Genomic DNA, 20,463 nt, shown 5'->3' with positions numbered 1-20,463 from the left:
GAACTCCATCTACCTTGTTCCCTGCATCTTAGCCCAGCCCCTAGGTGCAATGCCTAGCACATGGTAGATGTTCAATAAATATTTGTTGAATAAACAATGAGCAGAGAATGATGAGCAGAGAGCTCAATATCAAAGCTCCCCCACTGAGCTTCTCATTGCCAATTTATTGGGGTGGGGGGAGTCTATTATTAACCATGCATTTCATTTCTATTCCAAAGTCAGATGAGACCTTGAAGTGTGTCACTGTCAAGCACTCCAATCTAAATTAAAACTCCTATTTTTTGGTAAGTAAATAAATAAGTAAATAAATAGAGTAATGAAGGCATTCCCAGGACTCAACGTAACCTCTTCAATCACACAACTGCATTTTAGTCTTTTAAGTAAAATGAATAAGCTCACATAGAATCTTTTTTTTTTTTTTTTCTACATGGATAAGTCTTTGACATAAGAATGTGAGCTCTAGAGGGTTAACGAATCCATCACTAGCAACACACACTATGGTCAAAATGCTGAAATGAAATGCTTGGTCAGAGTTCACTGACCACTGGTCAAAGACAGACAAAGACCCCTGTCTCAAATAATAGCTTTAGCCTTCAGAGAGGCTCATTTTCTGTACCAGCAAAGATTTTCTAGGATGCAGCTTTGCTATGTGTTTCAACCAAATCCACAAATCTCAGGTGGATTTGCTTTCTTCGGGTATTAAAATAGCTAACTGAAAAGCAGCTGATGCAACCCCTAATTGTTCATCCAATTTGATCATTAAGACAACCCAAATAATGATGTATGACCTGGTTATTATAATTGTGCTATTTCTCAAAAATTGAATTAACCTTATGGCAATCTGATTGATAAATCAAAGGCCCTGCTGAGTCAACTTAAGACAATTTAGTGCCAAACATAAATATGGTTTTTCAAAATACACAAGGGCAGATTTAATTCAGGTTATGAGTATCTTTTTATATAAAATATTTATGATAATTAAGTATTTTTAAGACTTGGAAGAAAAATAGTAAAAAGACAGTGGAGGTAAAACTTAAAAATAACCTGTCAAACAACTCAAGCAAATAAAAAACACTTAAGCAACATAAGATTATTTAATTTCAATGGCCACTAATAGGACACTTTATCTCTGACAAAATAGGAAAATATATTTTAAAGCACTCCTCTAAAGATTGTTTATTCAAACTACTTCAAACATATAGAAGAGGGAGCAACATAACAAACACTTATGTACATTACACCAAGCTTTATCAAATACTAACACTTTAACACATAGTTTTTCAAAATTTTTAAAAAGAATGTAAAACATTACAGATTTGGTTGTATAAAATGTCTGTAATCTGATCTTTCCCTCCCCAGAAGTAACCACTATCATGAATAATATCCTCAGTCTCATAGATATTTTATACTATTACTAAATATCTATATACTTATAAACAAAATATGTACTGTTTTGCATACTTTCAAGCTATAGACAAAGGCATCATACTCTATGTATTTTGTAATTTATTTTTATGCTTAACTCTAGTTAATCATTTTAACCAATTCGTTTCACTGTATACAGTATCCCATGTTTTATTAGCCATTTCCTTATTGATAGTCATGTAAGTTGTTTCCAACTTTCCATTATTACAAAGGATGCTTCAAGAAACATTCTTATACATGTTCCCTTATGTACAAGGGCAAGAATTTTTCTATGACATCTATACTAATAAAAGGGTAATATGCTAATTAGACTGGACATCTTCCAGACATCCTTCCGGACAAAGCCACAGTGGTAGGGGCCAAGACAGAGAGTGTTAGGGGCAACCAGGCTGGCAGGGGAAGAGCAGTTAGGAGTGATCAGGCAGGCAGGCAGAGTGGTTAGGAGCGATCAGGCAAGCAGGCAGGTGAGCAGTTAGGAGACAGTGGTCCCAGATTGCGAGAGTGATGTCCTGGATTGGAGAGGGTGCAGCCCGGGCTGAGAGACCCCCCTCCTGATGCATGCATTTTGTGCACCGGGCATCTAGTATACTTAGAAATGAAATTGCTGGGTCAAAGCACACATGCATTTTCAATTTTTCCACCTATAGCCAAATTGCTTTCTGAAATGCTCTACCAATTTAGATTACCATCAGCTTTCTTTGCCATCATTTGGAAATATCAGGTATTTTGATTTTTGTCAATTTAGTGAATGTAAAATAGTATCTTTAATTTTTTTTTCATTTCCCTGATTACTAGTTAGCTAAGCATAGTTTTGTGTTTACCAACTATTTAGGTTTTGTCTTCTGTGAATTACCTCCTGTTCATATTCTTTTTTCCTAGGATGTTTGATTCCTTTTTATTGATTTGTAGGAATTCTTTATATATTTTGGTTACTAATCCTTTGTCATTTTATTGTATGTATCTTATTTGGCTGGTAGCTGGTCATTTAACTCCTGGCTTATATTATATTTTTGAAATTCAGAAGTTTTAATTTTTAAAAAAGTTTTTTTAAATATATTTTTAATTGACTTCAGAGAGGAAAGGAGAGAGGGAGAGAGAGAAACATCAATGATGAAAGAGAATCATATATCGGCTGCCTCCCGCATGCCCCCCACTGGGGATCAAGCCCACAACCCAGGTATGTGCCCTTGACCGGAATCGAACCTGGGACCCTTCCGTCTGCAGGCCAACGCTCCATCCACTGAGCCAAACCAGCCAGGGCTTAAAAAGTTTTTAAAATTTATTATTTTCTTCATGGGTCAGGTTTTTTGTAAATTATTTTAAAATCCTTCCCAATCCAGAAGTAAAACCAGGCCTAAAATTTCAGGCAACTTAACCGTCTACATTTCCCTTCTTTGTTGATTTTCCATAGATATTCCTCTTGTCTTTGAGCCTGAATATGTCTTTTTAGTTTTCTATTCTTATATTTTACCTATAACTGCTATGGATTTGGAGCAGAGATACTATGTCCAGGCATGAACTTACTGCCCTATCTTGATAAGAAAGAAGTCATCTTTTTTTTTTTTTTTTCCTAAATGGAGAAAAAGCTTCAGGTAAGATGAAGTTTCTAAACAAAGATTATTTCCCCTACTTATGAATCACATAAGCTTTGAAATAGTGAATTGTTTCAGGTATCATGATCTAGTCCAGATTGTGACTCTTCAAATCTCTTAACCACTTATACTTAAAAAATATACACACACAGCCTGGCCGGCATAACTCAGTGGTTGAGCATCGACCTGTGAATCAGGAGGTCATGGTTCAATTCCTGGTCAGGGCACATGCCCAAGTTGTGGGCTCGATCCCCAGTAGGGGATGTCCATGTTTCTACCTCTCCTACCTTCCTCTCTAAAATCAGTAAAAAATTTATACACACATAAATTGCTGTAATAGAATATATGTACATATATACATACATCCATATATGTGTGTACATACACATATATACACATACATATATGTATGCATATATGTATATGTACATATATACACACACACACGTATATATGTGTGTGTGTGTGTGTGTGTGTGTGTGTGTGTGTATATATATATATATATATATATATATATATATATATATACTGTACCTAAAACATTCTATTTACACATTGAAATTGAGCAGTAGCTTCTTAAAGGAATATATAAATATCTTTTGTTGGTGGTAAAGTTAAAATTTGGAAACAATCCCTTAAAAATCTCTGTGTTTAATGAATTCCCCACAAGAGGGACTTCTGAGGATAGTCCGTTTAGAGTTCATTACCTTCTTAGGAACTGAGCTTTAAAATACACAGCTGTGATACTCTATCATACTGAATATAATCGCTGCAATTCTTCTTTTAATCTAACAGTTTATTCAAATAGTAAAATATTTTTCATATTATCTAATACCATTAAGAAAATATCAGATGTCTTGATATATTTTTCTGATTTAAAAAGGAAGTATTAAGTAATATGTCTATTACTTAATTGAGGCTACTATGACAGGTTGTAGAATGAAACAAAATTATTGTTACCCAAACACATCAGTGCCAAGGCTTTCACATTTGTTTCCTGCCTAATGAACCAGTTTCCACCAACCATGTCCACGGTAAAACCGTAAGAAAAGAAAACTGAATTTTCAGGCTAATCAGGATATTTTCCATCTGCTTTCAGGGATAAGAACACTTTCTTTAGATAATACCAACTATGTTTTTAATCTCATTGATTCTATACACAAAGCTATTACATGATTAGGTATTCTAGTCCTTATCCTTAAAAGCAAGAGCTTGGAGTTGGGAGCTGACTTGGGGCCTTGAGAGTATTTGAAGCGTTTATAAAAGTGACCTCCGGGCAACTTCAAGCCCTAAAGGATGCTTTTAGTGTTTGCAAAAGCAGCAGGAAGTTCCTAATCCCTTTTTTCCTTAAAAGAAGAGATAAATGTCTTTGATTTGGGATCACAACATCCAGAGTCCTCTGGAATTACAGCCTCAAAACACCCTGAGTACTGAGGATCCAAACTGGAGGTCTGCAGGGAAAATAATATTGGTTTTAAGATCAAAAGGGGCTAATCTTTAAGCCAAAATGGCAGTGAAAGAAACTAAAAAAGGAATTTACTACTTTTGGCTTGGTCTATCAATTACACCAAGTGAGAGGAAACCTTTGTGATAAAACATCCAGATGAGGTTCATTTGTTTTCGAACTGGCACAAGTTAAAGAAGGCAGCATGGGTAAATTATTCAATAAATGCATGGCTGTTAAAATGCTCAACACACAAAAATTCTCAATACTCTTTCACATTAACTCATTTGCTTTCAGATAACCATCCAAAAACTATCAGATAGACAGAATACACTGAGTGGCCAGATTATTATGATCTCTGAACGCATAATAATCTGGCCACTCAGTGTATATATTAGAGGCCCGGTGCATGAATTCGTGCATGGGTGGGGTCCAGCCAGCCTGGCCGGGGGAGGGGACATGGACGGTTGGCCGGCCTGCCTGCTGGTTGAACTCCTGGTCGAGGGGACAATTTGCATATTAGCCTTTTATTATAGAGGATATACACTGAGTGGCCAGATTATTATGCATTCAGAGATCATAATAATCTGGCCACTCATTGTATATCTCCTTGAGAAAGAAAAGTTATTTGCCACCCACTTATAAGTAAGTTTAGATTGATGATCAACGGATTGTCCAAATAAAAGTTTGTATCAGTCTCAATATCTCAGTTTGTTGTTAACCAAGACCATTTTTATTCAGAATTAACCTGTGGGCTGAAGAATGACAGCTCCTCTGCCTGCTACAGCACCTTCCCCCACCTTCCTAATCCATGTGGCTAAACTAGGCAGCCCTTAGCTGCCTGGGAGGCAAGGAGTCACTGGAGAGGTTTTAAAATATAAAGAGGATTTCAGTAGAATGATGCAACATCTTCATAATATGAAAACTATCTTAAAGGCAAGTGTTGAGAGGATCTAATATTCAAGAATAAGAGCATAATCTGGTTTTAAATTATTTTTCTAAATGACCAGACAACTAGGACCAAAAAAAATCACTTCTTTGTCTTTCCTATTTTCTTTTTGTAACTACTTAGTTAAAACATACAAAGATAGGAGGAATTCTTAGACTGTAACAGCTGAATTCATCACAGTGTAGAAAAAGTAATTTTATAGACATACATATAACAAAAATATATTATATGTATGTATGTGTGGGTATATATATATTTATAAAACTTAATAATCCCTAAAACTCACATTGCTATCATGAAATTTAAAAGTTTTTCATTTTCAAATGAGATTCATGTTTAGTAACATCCTCGTGTGCAAAGTGGTATGCCAGCTATGGTACAAGCTGTGGCTTTATAGCTACATGATAACAAAACACTTTGATGAAAAGTAAAAAATCCAGCCGTTGATGCAAGGGCTTTGGTTACATGACACAAATAAGTGATGGAAACATCCGAACCTCTAACTCTTTACTGGTCCATCCTGAAGTCACAGAGAACTGACTTCCATAGCAAAGTAGAAAAATGTATATATTTCACACAGTGAAATATTCTAACTTATTTCAAACAGAATGCTTTAACTAAAAATATAAATAGTCCTGGCCAGGTAGCTCAGTTGATTAGAGCACTGTCCCGATACACTGAGGTTGGAGGTTCAATTCCTAGTCAGGGCATATATACAAGAATCTACCAATGAATGCATAAATACGTGTAACAACAAATCAATGTTACTTTCTCTCTAAAAATCAATCAAATTTTAAAAATATATAAATGTTTTACATAAAATAGCAGACACAAAGAGCTTGTCACAATGACCCATTTCCTATTGAAAACTGTCAAAATCTGGGTAAAAGCAAAATACCCTGTAGTGGAATTCTACTCGTAGTCAATGATTTTAAGAAGGCTCTCTCCTGCTGATTTATGAGATGTTCCTTTCAACCATGCCTCACTAATAATTCTATGCAAGAGAGAAAAAGCAAAAGGCCACAGTGAGAGATCCTGGGATGTGCCATCTGAAAGCTTTTATTCTTCTGAAGAAAGAAAGTTATGACCTTTGACACTGTGCTCTGGTGCTGAAGAAACTGCTCATAAATGTATGCCCATAATGAAGCAGAAATCAATAATTTCATTTAATCTAGTAAACTATTATGTAGTGGGACACGATATGTTTGAAGAGCCAAATGTCCTCTTATTAATGACACCTAGATTGCTGTTTCATAAAGATGAAAGTTTTGTTTTCCTGTTTTATGTATTTTTAAATCATTGTACTTTTCACTATCACATATGAAATGTGTCCAGCATTTTAAAGTTAACACAAACCTTTTTCTTAAAAGAAAAACACTTCATAAAAATTCATGTACATTTTTAATGCATATTACCTTCTTAAATATTATGGACTAGAGGCCTGGTGCACAAAATTCATGCACTGGATGGGGGGTAGGGAGTCCCTCAGCCCAGCCTGTGCCCTCTCACAGCCCGGGAGCCCCGCGATCAATCACCCCAAAGAGATAGGCCCTCCCCACCCAGCTGGGGCTCAATGATGGATCACCCCCACAGAGGGAGGCCCTGCCCACCCGCCACAGCCCACCGGTTGGTGGCCTGGGCCTCCCTCTTTGGGGCAATCATGGAGCCCCCAGATTGACTGATTGGCCCGCCAGCCAGTGGCCTGGGCCTTCCTCTGCAGGGCGATCATGGGGTGATGGCCAGGCCCCCAACCAATCGAATGGCACCCACCTTGGCTGGCCTGGCGCCCGTGGGTGTCATAGCGTGGTCATCTGGAAGGTTGTCTGGACGGTCATTCTGCTGTTCGGTCATTGGGTTGATTTGCATATTACGCTTTTATTATTATAGATATACCAAGTTTATAAGGCTAGGCCTCTTAAAATTCACCAATTACTAATTTCAGAAAAGAAGGGAAAGGGAGAGAGAGGCAAAAACCTCAATGATGAGAGAGAATCATTGATTGGCTGCCTCCTGCACACCCCACACTAGAGATTGAGCCCACAATCCAGGCATGTGCCCTGACTGGGAATCAAACTGTGACCTCCTGTTTCATTAAGTCAACGCTCAATCACTGAGCCATGCCAGCTGTGCAAAATAAATACACCTTTAAACCACTATCTTAATTGAGTTGCTTATTACAACTGAAAAATTGAATTGCTTAGAAAAGCTATAATACCAAAAATAGGGGTTGGGAAATTGTTTTCCTTGTCTTAATTAATTTTACCAAAATATTTCAAATATTTACAGATTAATGAGAATTGGTTCCATTTATTATACCATCAATATTATCTGCAAAGTTGATATTAGAAGATAAAATTAAGAATGGGGAAATTTGTTTAAAAATCAGTATTTTCTTCTCAGATTGAAGACCTAATAGGCTAAAATTTTAGAAATGTATATTTTGAGGAAACATCAATTTAATGGACAACATGGAGAACTTTAATAAACAAATGAGGAATGCCTTTTAATGGTTTTATATACTCACTTATTGTTATTTATTTAATATTTTTATTGATTTCAGAGAGGGAGGGAGGGGGGGAGAGACAAAAGGAGAGAGAGGTAGAAGTATCAATGATGAGAGAGAATCATCGATTGGCTGCCTCCTGCATGCTCCCTACCAGGGATATGTGCATGTGCATGTGCATGTGCCCTGACTGGGAAGTGAACTGTGACCTCCTGGTTCATAGGTCAACCAATGCTCAACCACTGAGCCACACCGTTAGGTGGATTGTTACTTAAAGAGTATGTTCCCTAGGCTGAACTGTATATGTTTAACAGTTATTTCAGATAAAATACAATAGCAGTTTAATCATTTATACTAGTTAAATAACTAAATTTTCTTATTGTATCCATGACATTGATAAGTTTCAGGAAAATATAAAATGGTATTACAGTATAGCATTATTTTAATTTGAAAATAATAATGTCAGACATTATTTCTCATAATAATGAGAAATTATCCCACTGTTAAGTTTAGGCAAAATTCAGTGCCCCCAAAAGCTGTGCTTGTTTTCACTCTAATGAAACTGCTCTAAGATTTTAATGATCTATAAATTTCCTGGCACAAAGGATATTTTTCAAGTCTTGTCTTACTGAAACCCTTTGTTGCATCTGAGGTTGTTTCATAAACTCTTTGAAACTTCTCTCTTGGCTTCTGTGATTTCTGTCCTTTACTGGTTTTCTACCCACTTTTCTGGCAATTGTTTTGTCTCTGTTGGCTGCCCATGCTTCTTGACTGTACACTCATCCTGCTCAAAAGCAAGACTTACATTAACTCCATCTAAGTCAGTCCTGGTGATACTCAACTAGGTACCTTTTGGTCACGCCTTTCCTGACTCCTAACTGGTCTCTTGGACCCCCTGCTAGATTGCTTCACCTAAACATCTCACAGACACCTTAAATTAACACTTTCCAAGCCAAACTCATAACCTTGTTCCTTATATTAGCTCCTTGTCCTGTGTTCTCCATTTTAGTTGGTGGCACCACCATTTACCAAGTCACCCAAATGAGAAATATTAACATCAGCCTGAACTCTCCCTTTCCCTTATCTCCAGCTATCATTGAGGTCAGGGACTGTTTTTTTGGGGGGGGCGTTTTTTTGGATGCTGTTGTTTGTTTTTTATTAATTGTGGCATTCTCAGGACCTAGCAGAATAGGCTTTCAATAAATATTTTTTGGAGAAATGAATAACTGTGCCAAGTCAGAAATATGTCTAAATACAGAATTTTCAATCAGCCAGTAAGTATTTTAGTATCTAAAATGGGCCAAGCATCTTCCTGGGTGCTCTGGCAGAAGGGAATATCAGTCAAGGTCATTGAAAAACTCCATTAACAGCACTGGGTTAAGGGAATGAGGAAAGACAAAAATGTATTTGGGAGGGTTGCTGAGGATTAAAATAAAGAGGGCCAGATTTATACAGAGAAGTGAAATTGGAAAGTTAAGAACTAAGTCCTCAATGATCAGGCAGGTAGGACATGATTCTTCCAGACTCCATCTTTATTTTAGATCCTGCAAAATGGTCGTCTGGATAAACACAGATACTTTCTCTCACTACAGACACATAGAATGTGGCATTGAACATATTGAAAACAACATCATCACCACTAACAAAATTTTAAGGACAAGATCAGAGCAGTAAACTTTGGCTTGATGCCATGATGGCCCAGAGATGGCTATAGGAACTAGAGGTTTCTTCAAAGAGAAAGAGATTTGTTTCATCAAAACATGGTTAACTGAGACCTGAAGCTGAGATCCTTGAAGCACTTGGAGAAAAGGTCTGTAGAAACACTCACCTACCAGCAAAACTAGCAACAAGGAGGCTTTATTCAGAAAAAGAAGACATTTTTCTCATGATAAACATCATGGCCTATATCACACACTTGTGTAGATTCTAAATTTATACAACTAATTCAGAGCAGCCAAGGATTAACCCCCAAATTTGTCCATGACCAGTGAAACCTTGGGGCACCAAACAGAAGTAAACACTCCCATTATGTAGGAAGTATTAATAAGCCTTACTGAAGATGAAATCCTACCTAATAAAAGAGTAATATGCAAGTTGACCCTAACTCCACTACACCCACAAGCCACGCCCCAAAGCCACACCCACCAGCCAATCAGGAGCAGATATGCAAATAAACCCAACCAAGATGGCTACAGCCACAGAGAGCAAGGTTTCCCAGGCAACGGAGGAAGCCAAGCTTTCCGCCTGCCCTTGCAGGCCTAAGCCTCCACTCAAGCTACAAAGTTTCAATTATAGAAGGTAAACAAATCCAAACAGAAATGGCGGCAGCCACGTAGCTGGAGCGACCAGAACAGGGTTGCCCCCGGCAATGGAGGAAGCCAAGCTTTCCACCTGCCCTGGCTGGCCCAGGCCTCCAATCCAGGCTACAAAGTTTCAATTATAGAAGGTGAATTAACCCCAACAGAAATGGCTGCCGGCCACAAAGCGAGCAGGAAGCTTGGCTCCGCTCCAGGCTACAAAGTTTCAATGGTAGAAGGTAAATAAACTCCAGATACCAGGGTCTCCACTTGGGTTGCCAGGGGGCGTGGCTGGCCTGCAAACCACCACAGGCCCCTTGCTCAGGCTGCCCCACACCCCAAGGGAACCCCCATCCTGATTCGGGACACCCTTCAGGGCAAACCAGCTGGCCCCACCCCTGTACCAGGCCTCTATTCTATCTAATAAAAGAGTAATATGCAGGTTGACCATCACTCCAACACACAATATGGCTGCCCCCATGTGGTAAAGATTCTGCCCCCATGTGGACACAAGATGGCCACCACAAGATGGCCAGCAGGAGAGGGCAGTTGGGAGGCACCAGGCCTGCAAGGGAGGGCAGTTGGGAGGCACCAGGCCTGCAAGGGAGGGCAGTTGGAGGCTATCAACCCTGCAGGGGAGGGCAGTTAGGGGTGACCAGGCCAGCAGAGGAGGGAAGTTGGGGGCAAACAGGCTGGCTGTGGAGCAGTTAGACATCAATCAGGCTGGCAGTGGAGTGGTTAGGGGGTGATCAGGCTGGCAGGCAGAAGCGGTTAGGGGCAATCAGGAAGGCAGGCAGGCGAGCAGTTGGGAGCCAGCAGTCCTGGATTGTGAGAGGGATCCCAGATTGGAGAGGGTACAGGCTGGGCTGAGGGACAACCCCGCTCTGTGCACGAATTTCGTGCACCGGGCCTCTAGTCATACTATAAGGGAAAAGCATCAGGTATCAAAAGTTTGAGATAACAGTACAATTGAAGGACACTGTGAGATAAGGATTTAAAATGTTTAAAAACACAAAAGAAAAAACAAAAATAAAAGCCATTAGGGAAAAACATAATGATTTGCAAGAGTATGGGCAAACAGAGCCTAAGGGACACCAATGAACAGACCAGAAGGAGTACGGTGAGAGAATGGGGTACCAAGAACATTTGAATAATCGCTAAAAACTTCCCAAATTTGATAAAAGAAATGAATCTACACACCCAAAAAGTTCAGTAGAATAAATTAAAAGAGATCCACACAAAAAATAGATTTATAATCAAATTATTAATAAGACAAAGGCAAAGAGAGAATCTTGAAAACAGCAAAAGAGAAAAGACTTGTCAGATACTTATTCCTCAAAAACATTAACAGCTGATTTCTCATCAGAGACTATGGAGACCAGAAGACAGTGGGATGACATATTTAAAGTGACATAAAATACTATAAACCAAGAATTCTATATCCAGTAAAACTACCCTTCAGAAAATGATATACACAAAAGACACTCTACTCAACAAGATAGATCAAACATTCTCCTTAAATACACGTGAAATATTCTTCAGGATAGATCATATGTTAGGCCACAAAACAAGTCTCAATACAATTTTAAAGATTAAATTCATGCAAAGAATTTTTTTCCAATCACAAAGGAATAAAACTAGATGTAAAAGCACAGAAGGAAAACTAGAAAACTCACACATATGTGGAAATTAAACAACATAGTCTTAACCAATTGGTCAAGAAAGAAATCACACACAGAAAAACTAGAAAATACTTTTGAGACAAACAAAAATGAAAATACAACGTATCAAAACTTAAAGAGTTTCAGTGGAAGCAGAGCTGTAGCTGTAAATTTCTACATTTAAAAAAAAAGAAAAAAAAAAAGACCACAAATCAATAACCTAAACTGCACTCAAGGAATTAGAAAAAGTAAAACTAAACCCAATGCTAGGAAATGGAAGAAAATAAAAATTAGAGTGGAGGTAAATGAATTAGAGGATAGAAAAAAACAACAGAGAGAATCAACAAAACAAAAAAATTAGTTCTTTGGAAAGATAAACAAAATTGACAAATCTTTAGCTAGACTGACAAAGGGAAAAAAGAGAGAATATACAAATAACTAAAATAAGAATGAAATTGGGGACATTACCACCAATCTTACAGAAAAAAAAAACATAAGAGATTATGAACAACTGTACACCAGCAAATTAGATAACCAAATAAAATGAACAAATTTTAAAATCACATAAATTGCCTAATATTCAAGAAGAAAATGAAAATCATAACAAGAGATTGAATCAGTATTCAAAAACCTCCTTACAAAGAAAGTAAAGAACCAGATGGTTTCGTTGGTGAATTCTACAAAACGTTTAAATTGGAATCAACATCAATCCTTCTCAAACTCTTCCCCAAAAAATAGAAGAGAAGGGAAGACTTCCTAAGTAATTCTAATACCAAAGCCAGACAGACATCACAAAAAAAAGAAAGTTACAGACCAATATCCTTATAAATAAAGATACAAAATCTCAACAACTACTAGCAAATTGAATCCAACATCATATCAAAAGGATTATACTGCTCAAATAGGATTTATCCCAAGAATGCAAAGATGCTTCAATACAAGAAAATAAATCAATGTAATACACAGCATTAACATAAAAAAGGAAAAACCTATATGATCATCACAACTGATACAGAAAAGACAGGTTTAAAAAATCCAACACCTTTTCATGATAAAACACTCAGAAAACTAGAAACAGAGGAACTTCCTCAACATGATAAGGGGCATTTAGGAAAACCCACAGTTAACACCATACTCAATAGTGAAAGACAGAAAGCTTTTCCCCTATAATTTTTTGTGGGAAAGTATTCTATTTTTCAGTTTTCTTTCTCTTCCCAGTACATTAGACTCTGAGTAGCAGGTAAAGCAAACATCCTTCCATATTGCAAGTGAGGTAACAGTCTTGAAAGAGGTTAACATGACCAAGATTTGCAAGGGCTCAAGGAAACTTTCAATGGGGCCCTATTTCCCAGTTGAGTATTATTTCCACAACTCCTAAAAAAGGCAATAAAAACCTGGAAACCGAGACTCTTTTAGGAAATATCTTAAAGGAACTACACTAACACTCGCTACCACTACCCAAACACACAAAATGCAAACATTTATTTACTTGACAGGTGATATTCTCGACTTGGTAAAGGTTGTAAGACTTCTGACAAGTTCTGCAAAAATGCTTGAAGTAAACCTTGTTATTACCCTGTATGTACTGCATTTAAGCCCTTTCCCATCAGATGTTGCCATCCTTGCAATGATAATAGCCATATTTCTGCTTTAAGAACTTAAAGTGCAAGGTATTCAACATTGTACTAGAAATTCTAGCCAGAGCAATTAGGTAGGAAAAAGATATAAATGACATCCAAATTGGAAGAAAAGAACCAAAGCTATTCATTCACCAGTAACATGATTTTATATACAGAAAGTTCCAAAGAATCTACAAGAAAGCTTAGCTTATAAATGAATTCAGAAGTGTTTCAGGGTACAAGATCAACATGCATAAAGTTGTTGTCTTTATACACAACATCAGCAAACTATTCCATTTACAATAGTATCTAAAAGAATAAAATACCTAGGAATAAATTTCACCCAAACAGTGAAAGATTTGTACATTGAAAACTCTGAAACACTGTTGAAAGAAAATAAAAACCTAAAGAGTAAAAAGATACTTTGTGGGTTGGGAGACCTAATATTATTAATAACACTATAAAAAAAGATTGAAAAAGACACAATGGAATTGAAAGATATTCTGTGTTCATGGATTGGAAGAATCAGCATAGTTAAAATATCCATATTACCCAAAGCAATATAGAAATTTAATGCAATCCCCATCAAAATGCCAATGTCATTTTTTAAAGAAATAGAACAAAAAACCATCAGATTTATGCAGAATCACAAAAGACCCCAAAATAGCCAAAGCAATCCTAAGGGGGGAAAAAACAAAGCCAGAGGTATTACACTATTTGACTTCAAAGTATACTACAGAGCAATAGTAATCAAAACATCATGGTATTGGCAGAAAAACAGACACAAAGACCACTGGAATAGAACTGAGAGCCCAGAAATAAAACCACATGTATATGGGCAAATAATTTTTAACAAAGGAGCAAAATACACACACTGGAGAAAAGAAAGCCGCTTCAATAAATGGTGCTGAGAAAATTGAAAAGCCACAAGCAAAAGAGTGAAACTAGATTATAGTTAATCCTCATTTACAAACTTCAACATGGATCAAAGACCTAAATGTACTAGGAAGATGTGAAACAATAAATTACATAGAAGAAAACATAGGTACTAGACCTGTGGAACTTAGTTTTATGAATTTGACCTCAAAGGCAAGAAAAGTAAAGGCAAAAGTAAATAAATGAGATTTTATCAAAATAAAAAGCTCCTGCACAGCAAAAGAAACCAACAACAAAACTTAAAGGCATGAATGGCAGATGATATTTTCAAACAACAGCTCCAATAAGGGGTTAATATCCAAAATATATGAAGAACTCATACAACTCAACATCAAACAAACAATCCAATTAAGAAATGGGCAGAGGACCTGAACAGATTCTTCTCCCAAGATGACATACAAATGTCCAACAGATATATGAAAAGATGTTCAACTTTACTAGCTGTTAGGGAAATACAAATCAAAACTACAATGAGATACCACCTCACACCTATTAGAATGGTTATTACCAACAAGATAAGTAATAACAAGTGTTGGAGAGGTTGTGAAGAAAAAGAAACTCTCATTCACTGCTGGTAGGAATGTAAACTGGTACAGCACTATGGAAAACAGTATGGCAGTTCCTCAAAAAATTAAGAAGTTACCATATGTTATCTGCTAGAAAAACTTGAAAACATGTATTTGCAAAGATATATGCAGCCCTATGTTCATTGCAGCACTATTCACAGTGGCCAAGACATGGAAACAACCAAAGTGCCCTTTGATGGATGACTGGATAAAGAAAATGTGGTACATATATATATGAAATACTGTTCAGCCATAAGAAAAGATGAAATACTGTCATTTGTGACAACATGGTTGGACCCTGAGAATAACATGCTAAGCAAGATAAGTCAGTCAGAAAGAGCTAAGAACCATATAATTTTACTCAAATGTGGGACATAAAACTGAAACTCATAGACACAGGTAACAGTATGGTAGTTACCAGAGGTTGGGTGGTAGTTAAGGGGGCCAAATATATGGTGACAAAAGATGATTGACTTTGGGTGGTGGGCACACAATGAAATATACAGATCATATTATCATACAAATCTACACTTGAAGCCTGTATAATCTTATTAAGCAACTAGAGGCCTGGTGCACGAAACTCGTGCACGGGGGGGTCCCCTTAGCCCAGCCTGCACCCTCTCCAATCCGGGACCACTCGGGGGATGTCCAACTGCTGGTTTAGGCCCAACCCCGGTGGTGATCAGGCCTAAACCGGCAGTCGGACATCCCTCTCACAATCCTGGACCGCTGGCTCCTAACCACTCACCTGCCTGCCTGCTGCCTGGTTGCCCCTCACTGCCCCCCCTGCCAGCCTGGTTGCCCCATGCAGCCTGCTGTTCAGTCATTTGGTCGTCCCTCACTAAATCCCCTGCTGGTCTGGTTGCCCCACGCAGCCTGTTCAGTTGTCCGTCTGGTTGTTTCTGTCGTGATGGCCCCTGGCTTTCTATATATATGGATGTCACCCCCACCAAAAAAAAAAAAAAAAATACTAGAAACCTACAGTAATCAACAGTGTGGTACTGGCATAAAGGTAGACATATAGACCAATGGAATAGATAGAGTCCAGATACAAACCCCTATATATCTATGTCCCACTGATTTCAACAAGAGTGCCAAGTCCATTCAATGGGGAATGAATAGCCCCCTCAACAAATGGTGCTGGGACAACTGGATTTCCACATACAATAGTTTGTATGCCAATGTTCATTGAAGAATTATTCACAATAGCCAAAAGATGGAAACAATTCAAGTGTTCATCAGCAGATGACAAGATAAATAAAATGTGGTATATCGTACAACGGAATCTTATTCAGCCATAAAAAAGAAGTTCTGATACATACTACAATATGGATGAACCTTGAAAATATTACGCTAAGTTAAAGAAGCAATGCATAAAAGTCCACATATTGTATGATTTCATTTGCATGATAATGTTCATAATATGCAAATCCATAGAGACAGAAATTAAATGATTGGTTCCAAGGAATAGGAGAGGGGAGAATTGGGACATGTGGGGTATCCTCACTCCATTGCAGGCTCTATTTAACTAGAAACTGAAAATCACTGCTTTATAGCCAACTTCCATTTGGACAGATATATCAGCAAATGCTGAGTCTCCAAAAGGACTGGAGTTCACTCTCCCTGCATTGAGGTTACAGGCAAGAAAATTAGTTCCTCAAGGTGTTAAGGACAATAAAAATTGAAACACATTAGCAATTTTATTTCAAAACTAGGGGCCTGGTGCACGAAATTTGTGCACTGGGGGTGGGGGTCCCCCTCAGCCCAGCCTGCCCCCTCTCACTGGGAGCCCTCAGGGGATGTCCTACTGACAGCTTAGGCCCGCTCCCCACAGTCTGGCCTCCCTTTGTGGAAGGCAACCAGGCTGATCAGGGAAAGGCACCAGCCCCATCACCCTGCTGCTGCAGCCACTGCCAGTCACCGCAGCCACCAAGGTGTTTTCATCAACACGGACTCCAGTCCCTTCACCATGAAAAAATGACAACTTTCTTTAGGCATTTTCAAGATGTGTCTTTCATAGGATATGACCTTTCTTTCTTTCTTTCTTTCTTTCTTTCTTTCTTTCTTTCCTTCTTTCTTTCTTCCTTTCTTTCTTCCTTTCTTTATTTCTTTCTTTCTTTCTTTCTTTCTTTCTTTCTTTCTTTCTTTCTTTCTTTCTTTCTTTCTTTCTGTCTTTCTTTCTCTTTCTTTCTTTCTTTCTTTCTTTCTTTCTTTCTTTCTTTCTTTCTTTCTTTCTTTCTTTCTTTCTTTCTTTCTTTCTTTCTTTCTTTCTTTCTTTCTTTCTTTCTTTCTTTCTTTTTTGTCCTCACCTGAGGATATGTTTCCATTGGTTTTTAGAGAATGTGGAAGAGAAAGGGAAAGACAGAGAGAAACATCAAAGTGAGAGGAACACTTTGATTGGTTGCCTCCTGCATGAGCCCTGACCTGGGCCCCAGCCATGAAGAAGCCTGAAACCTAGGCACATGCCCTTGATAGAATCGAACCAGACCCTGCGGTCGGCAAGCCTAGGCATTATCCACTGAGTCAAACCGGCTAGGGCAGGATATGACATTTCTTAGCCCTCCAGCAGCGGACCTTCATTTTTTTCTCCACCAGTGTGGTGGAAAAACCCTAGATCACCTTTTTGGATTCTTATACCCAAGTTACTAAGAATATTACCAGTGGCATACAGGGAGCTTAGCCAATGAGCAGTCAGAAAAGGTATTTCCTCTGTAGTTCACACCTATCACCTCTGATCTCCGGCTCCACCCCTGCCAAAGCCTAAAGCCTCTGGACCTGGGCAGGGCCCCCCCAGCTCCCTCCGATCTCGGGCTCTGCCCCTGCCCAGGCCCCAAGCCTCTGGCCAAGGTTTGGGGCCTGGGTAGGGGCCCCCCAGCTCCCTCTGATCGTCGGCTCCACCCCTGCCCAGGAGCTCCCTAGCTCAGGCCCTTCCCAGGTTGCTCAGGACCCACGCAAGGCCTATCTCGGAGTGACCTGGGTGTGAGAAAGTTCCCAGGACCCAGGCTGCTGGGCGCCTACATATGCAAATTAACCTCCATATTTGTTGGGTTAATTTGCATACTCACTCTGATTGGCTATGGGCATAGCGGAGGTATGGTAAATTTACATGTTTGTCTATTATTAGATATGATGATGATCACCTATTTACTACATCATCAACAATAAAGCCCTTTACAAGCAAAGTAGTAAGAGGTTAAGTTGCACAATGATCAAGTCATACACACATACATATATATACATATATATATTTAACCCACACCAAGGACATGCTTTATTTATTTTTTTAGAGACAGGAAGGAGAGAAAGAAACATCAATATGAGAGACAAACATCGATCAGCAGCCTCCTGTATATGCCCTGACTGGGGATAGAACCCACAACCTAGGAATGTGCCCTTACCAGGAATCAGCCCTACCACTTTTTGTTGTACAGGACAATATTCCAACCAACTGAGCCATACTGGCCAGGGCTAAAGTCATATTTTTTAAATAAATATTAAGAAGTGTCTTTAATCTCAGTGTCAGTTTCATTACCCTTCTCTTTTCTATATTCTGGATTTGATGGGATATATTTGAATACTAGAGGCCCAGTGCATAAAAATCGTGCACTTGGGAGGGGGTGTCCCTCAGCCTGGCCTGAGATCGGGGGTTTCACAGTCTAGGAGCCTTCGGGGGATGTCCGACTGACAGCTTAGGCCCGCTCCCACCATCACTGCTGCGCTCGCCAGCCATGAGCCAGGCTCAGGGCTTCTGGTTGAGCCACTCTCTCCCTATGGGAGTGCACTGACCACCAGCGGGCAGCTCCTGCATTAAGCGTCTGCCTGATGGTCAGAGCACATCATAGTGACCGGTCGTTCAGCCGTTCAGTCTTTTATTATATAGGAAAGACACATTTCCACACAATACACACCAGAAAGTCTTTATTTAAGCATTGCCAATTCATGACTAGGAACAGCAAACCTGAGCTCTGATCCCAGATCTAGTAGCTGTGCCCTTCAGCAAGGCAGTTATATATTCCAGCTCCATATTCCCTATTTACAAAATAGAAATCTCTAAAACTGCACATTGTGATCTCTACTAATGTTAGAAGGAAGGCAGAATAACACAGCAGGTCAAATGAGGGAACAAGGACTCTCTGCTGACTAGAGGATAACTTTTAGGGAATCCTAAGCTTCTCTCTTCAAAATGTTCATTACTAGCATCTTAACAAGTATTTAAAAATTTAAAGATCAATGGAAAATAATAATGTATTTTCTTTGTTTCTCTTTTATTTCAATTTTTTAAATGGCACCCCTTTCTGAAAGACGTTTAACAGAATAAAGCTTCTGTCAGCTTCTTTCTGTCCTAATAAAGAATGGTAGTCAATTCCATTTGGTAAGAAACTGGTCACTTCTCTATTGACCAGCTGTGGATCCCGTCATGATTTCTCATTGTATCACCTGCTAAACAGTAAAATTCTCTCCCTGAATAGCAGAGCTTCCTAATTGACACCTGGTGAACTGAAAATTAAACTTGACAAACTTCACAAAGGTGCAATTTCACAAAGTTCCTTCTGTCTATATACTTTCTTTCATGTATTAATCATCACAGATTTCTAAAAATGTAAATCATCCAGGTAAAGATACTTGCAGGCTTTGAAGGAATCATATTTCATCACTGGGATAAGTTTTAAAAATCCCTTTGGTAAAACTTTTGGTAATATTATTCTTTTACTGAAGTTCATCCCTCACGTAATAGTATGTTAAAAGTTACTGTCAGCCTTGGCCGGGTAGCTCAGTTGGTTAGAGTGTCATCCCAATACGCCAAGGTTGTAGGTTCGATCTCCAGTCAGGGCTCACACAAGAATCAACCAACAAATGTATAAATAAGTGGAACAATAAATCTCCCCCCCCCCCCATTTCCCTCCCTGCCTCCTTCCCTCTCCTCCACTTCTCCCTTCCCCCCTCTCTCTCAAATCAATTTTAAAAAGTATTACTGTCAGAGCATAAAAATGTGGCTTTCTTGAACATATAAAAAGTAAATTCTTTTTATTCAGAAAATACTAAACACATTTAACTATAAGAAAAGCTGTAGCTCAATCTCCCTGTTAAAAAGAAATACCAAAATGGCAATACCAACATCAAAGCATTTTTTTTCCTATTATGTGTCTATACTGAGGTCAATGTTTTAATTGAAGTTACTGTAAATCCAATCAGAGGGACTCAAGCTAATTCAGCTTGAAAGCTGGGGGGGGAGGGGATTAAACCTTATCTTTCTTAATAAGAATTGGTGGCAGTGGTGGGGAGCCTGCATAATCTACTTCTGGTAAAACACTTCCTCAAGAGAGTTTAGCAAAACTCTTAAAATGAAATCAGCACTATTTTTTTTTAAACATCGGGTTTATAAACATCAGAATACACTATTAATTATTAGCAGGACCAGACATATATTTGTAGAGTTATACCCTCAGACACTATGACAACCTCCAAAGCAG

The 20,463-nt window shown here is 38.5% G+C and overlaps 1 protein-coding gene across 1 annotated transcript in view; it reads right to left on the bottom strand.

Annotated features, from left to right (window-relative positions):
• The window catches only part of PRTG (protogenin), a 129,133-nt gene that overhangs the window by 97,380 nt on the left and 11,290 nt on the right, over positions 1-20,463 (bottom strand). The window lies entirely within an intron of this gene.

The sequence above is a fragment of the Eptesicus fuscus genome, chromosome 5, assembly GCF_027574615.1.
Source record: "Eptesicus fuscus isolate TK198812 chromosome 5, DD_ASM_mEF_20220401, whole genome shotgun sequence".
Classification (NCBI taxonomy): domain Eukaryota; kingdom Metazoa; phylum Chordata; class Mammalia; order Chiroptera; family Vespertilionidae; genus Eptesicus; species Eptesicus fuscus.
The sequence above is the reverse complement of the archived record's forward strand: the minus strand, read 5'-3'. Positions and strand labels throughout refer to the sequence as shown.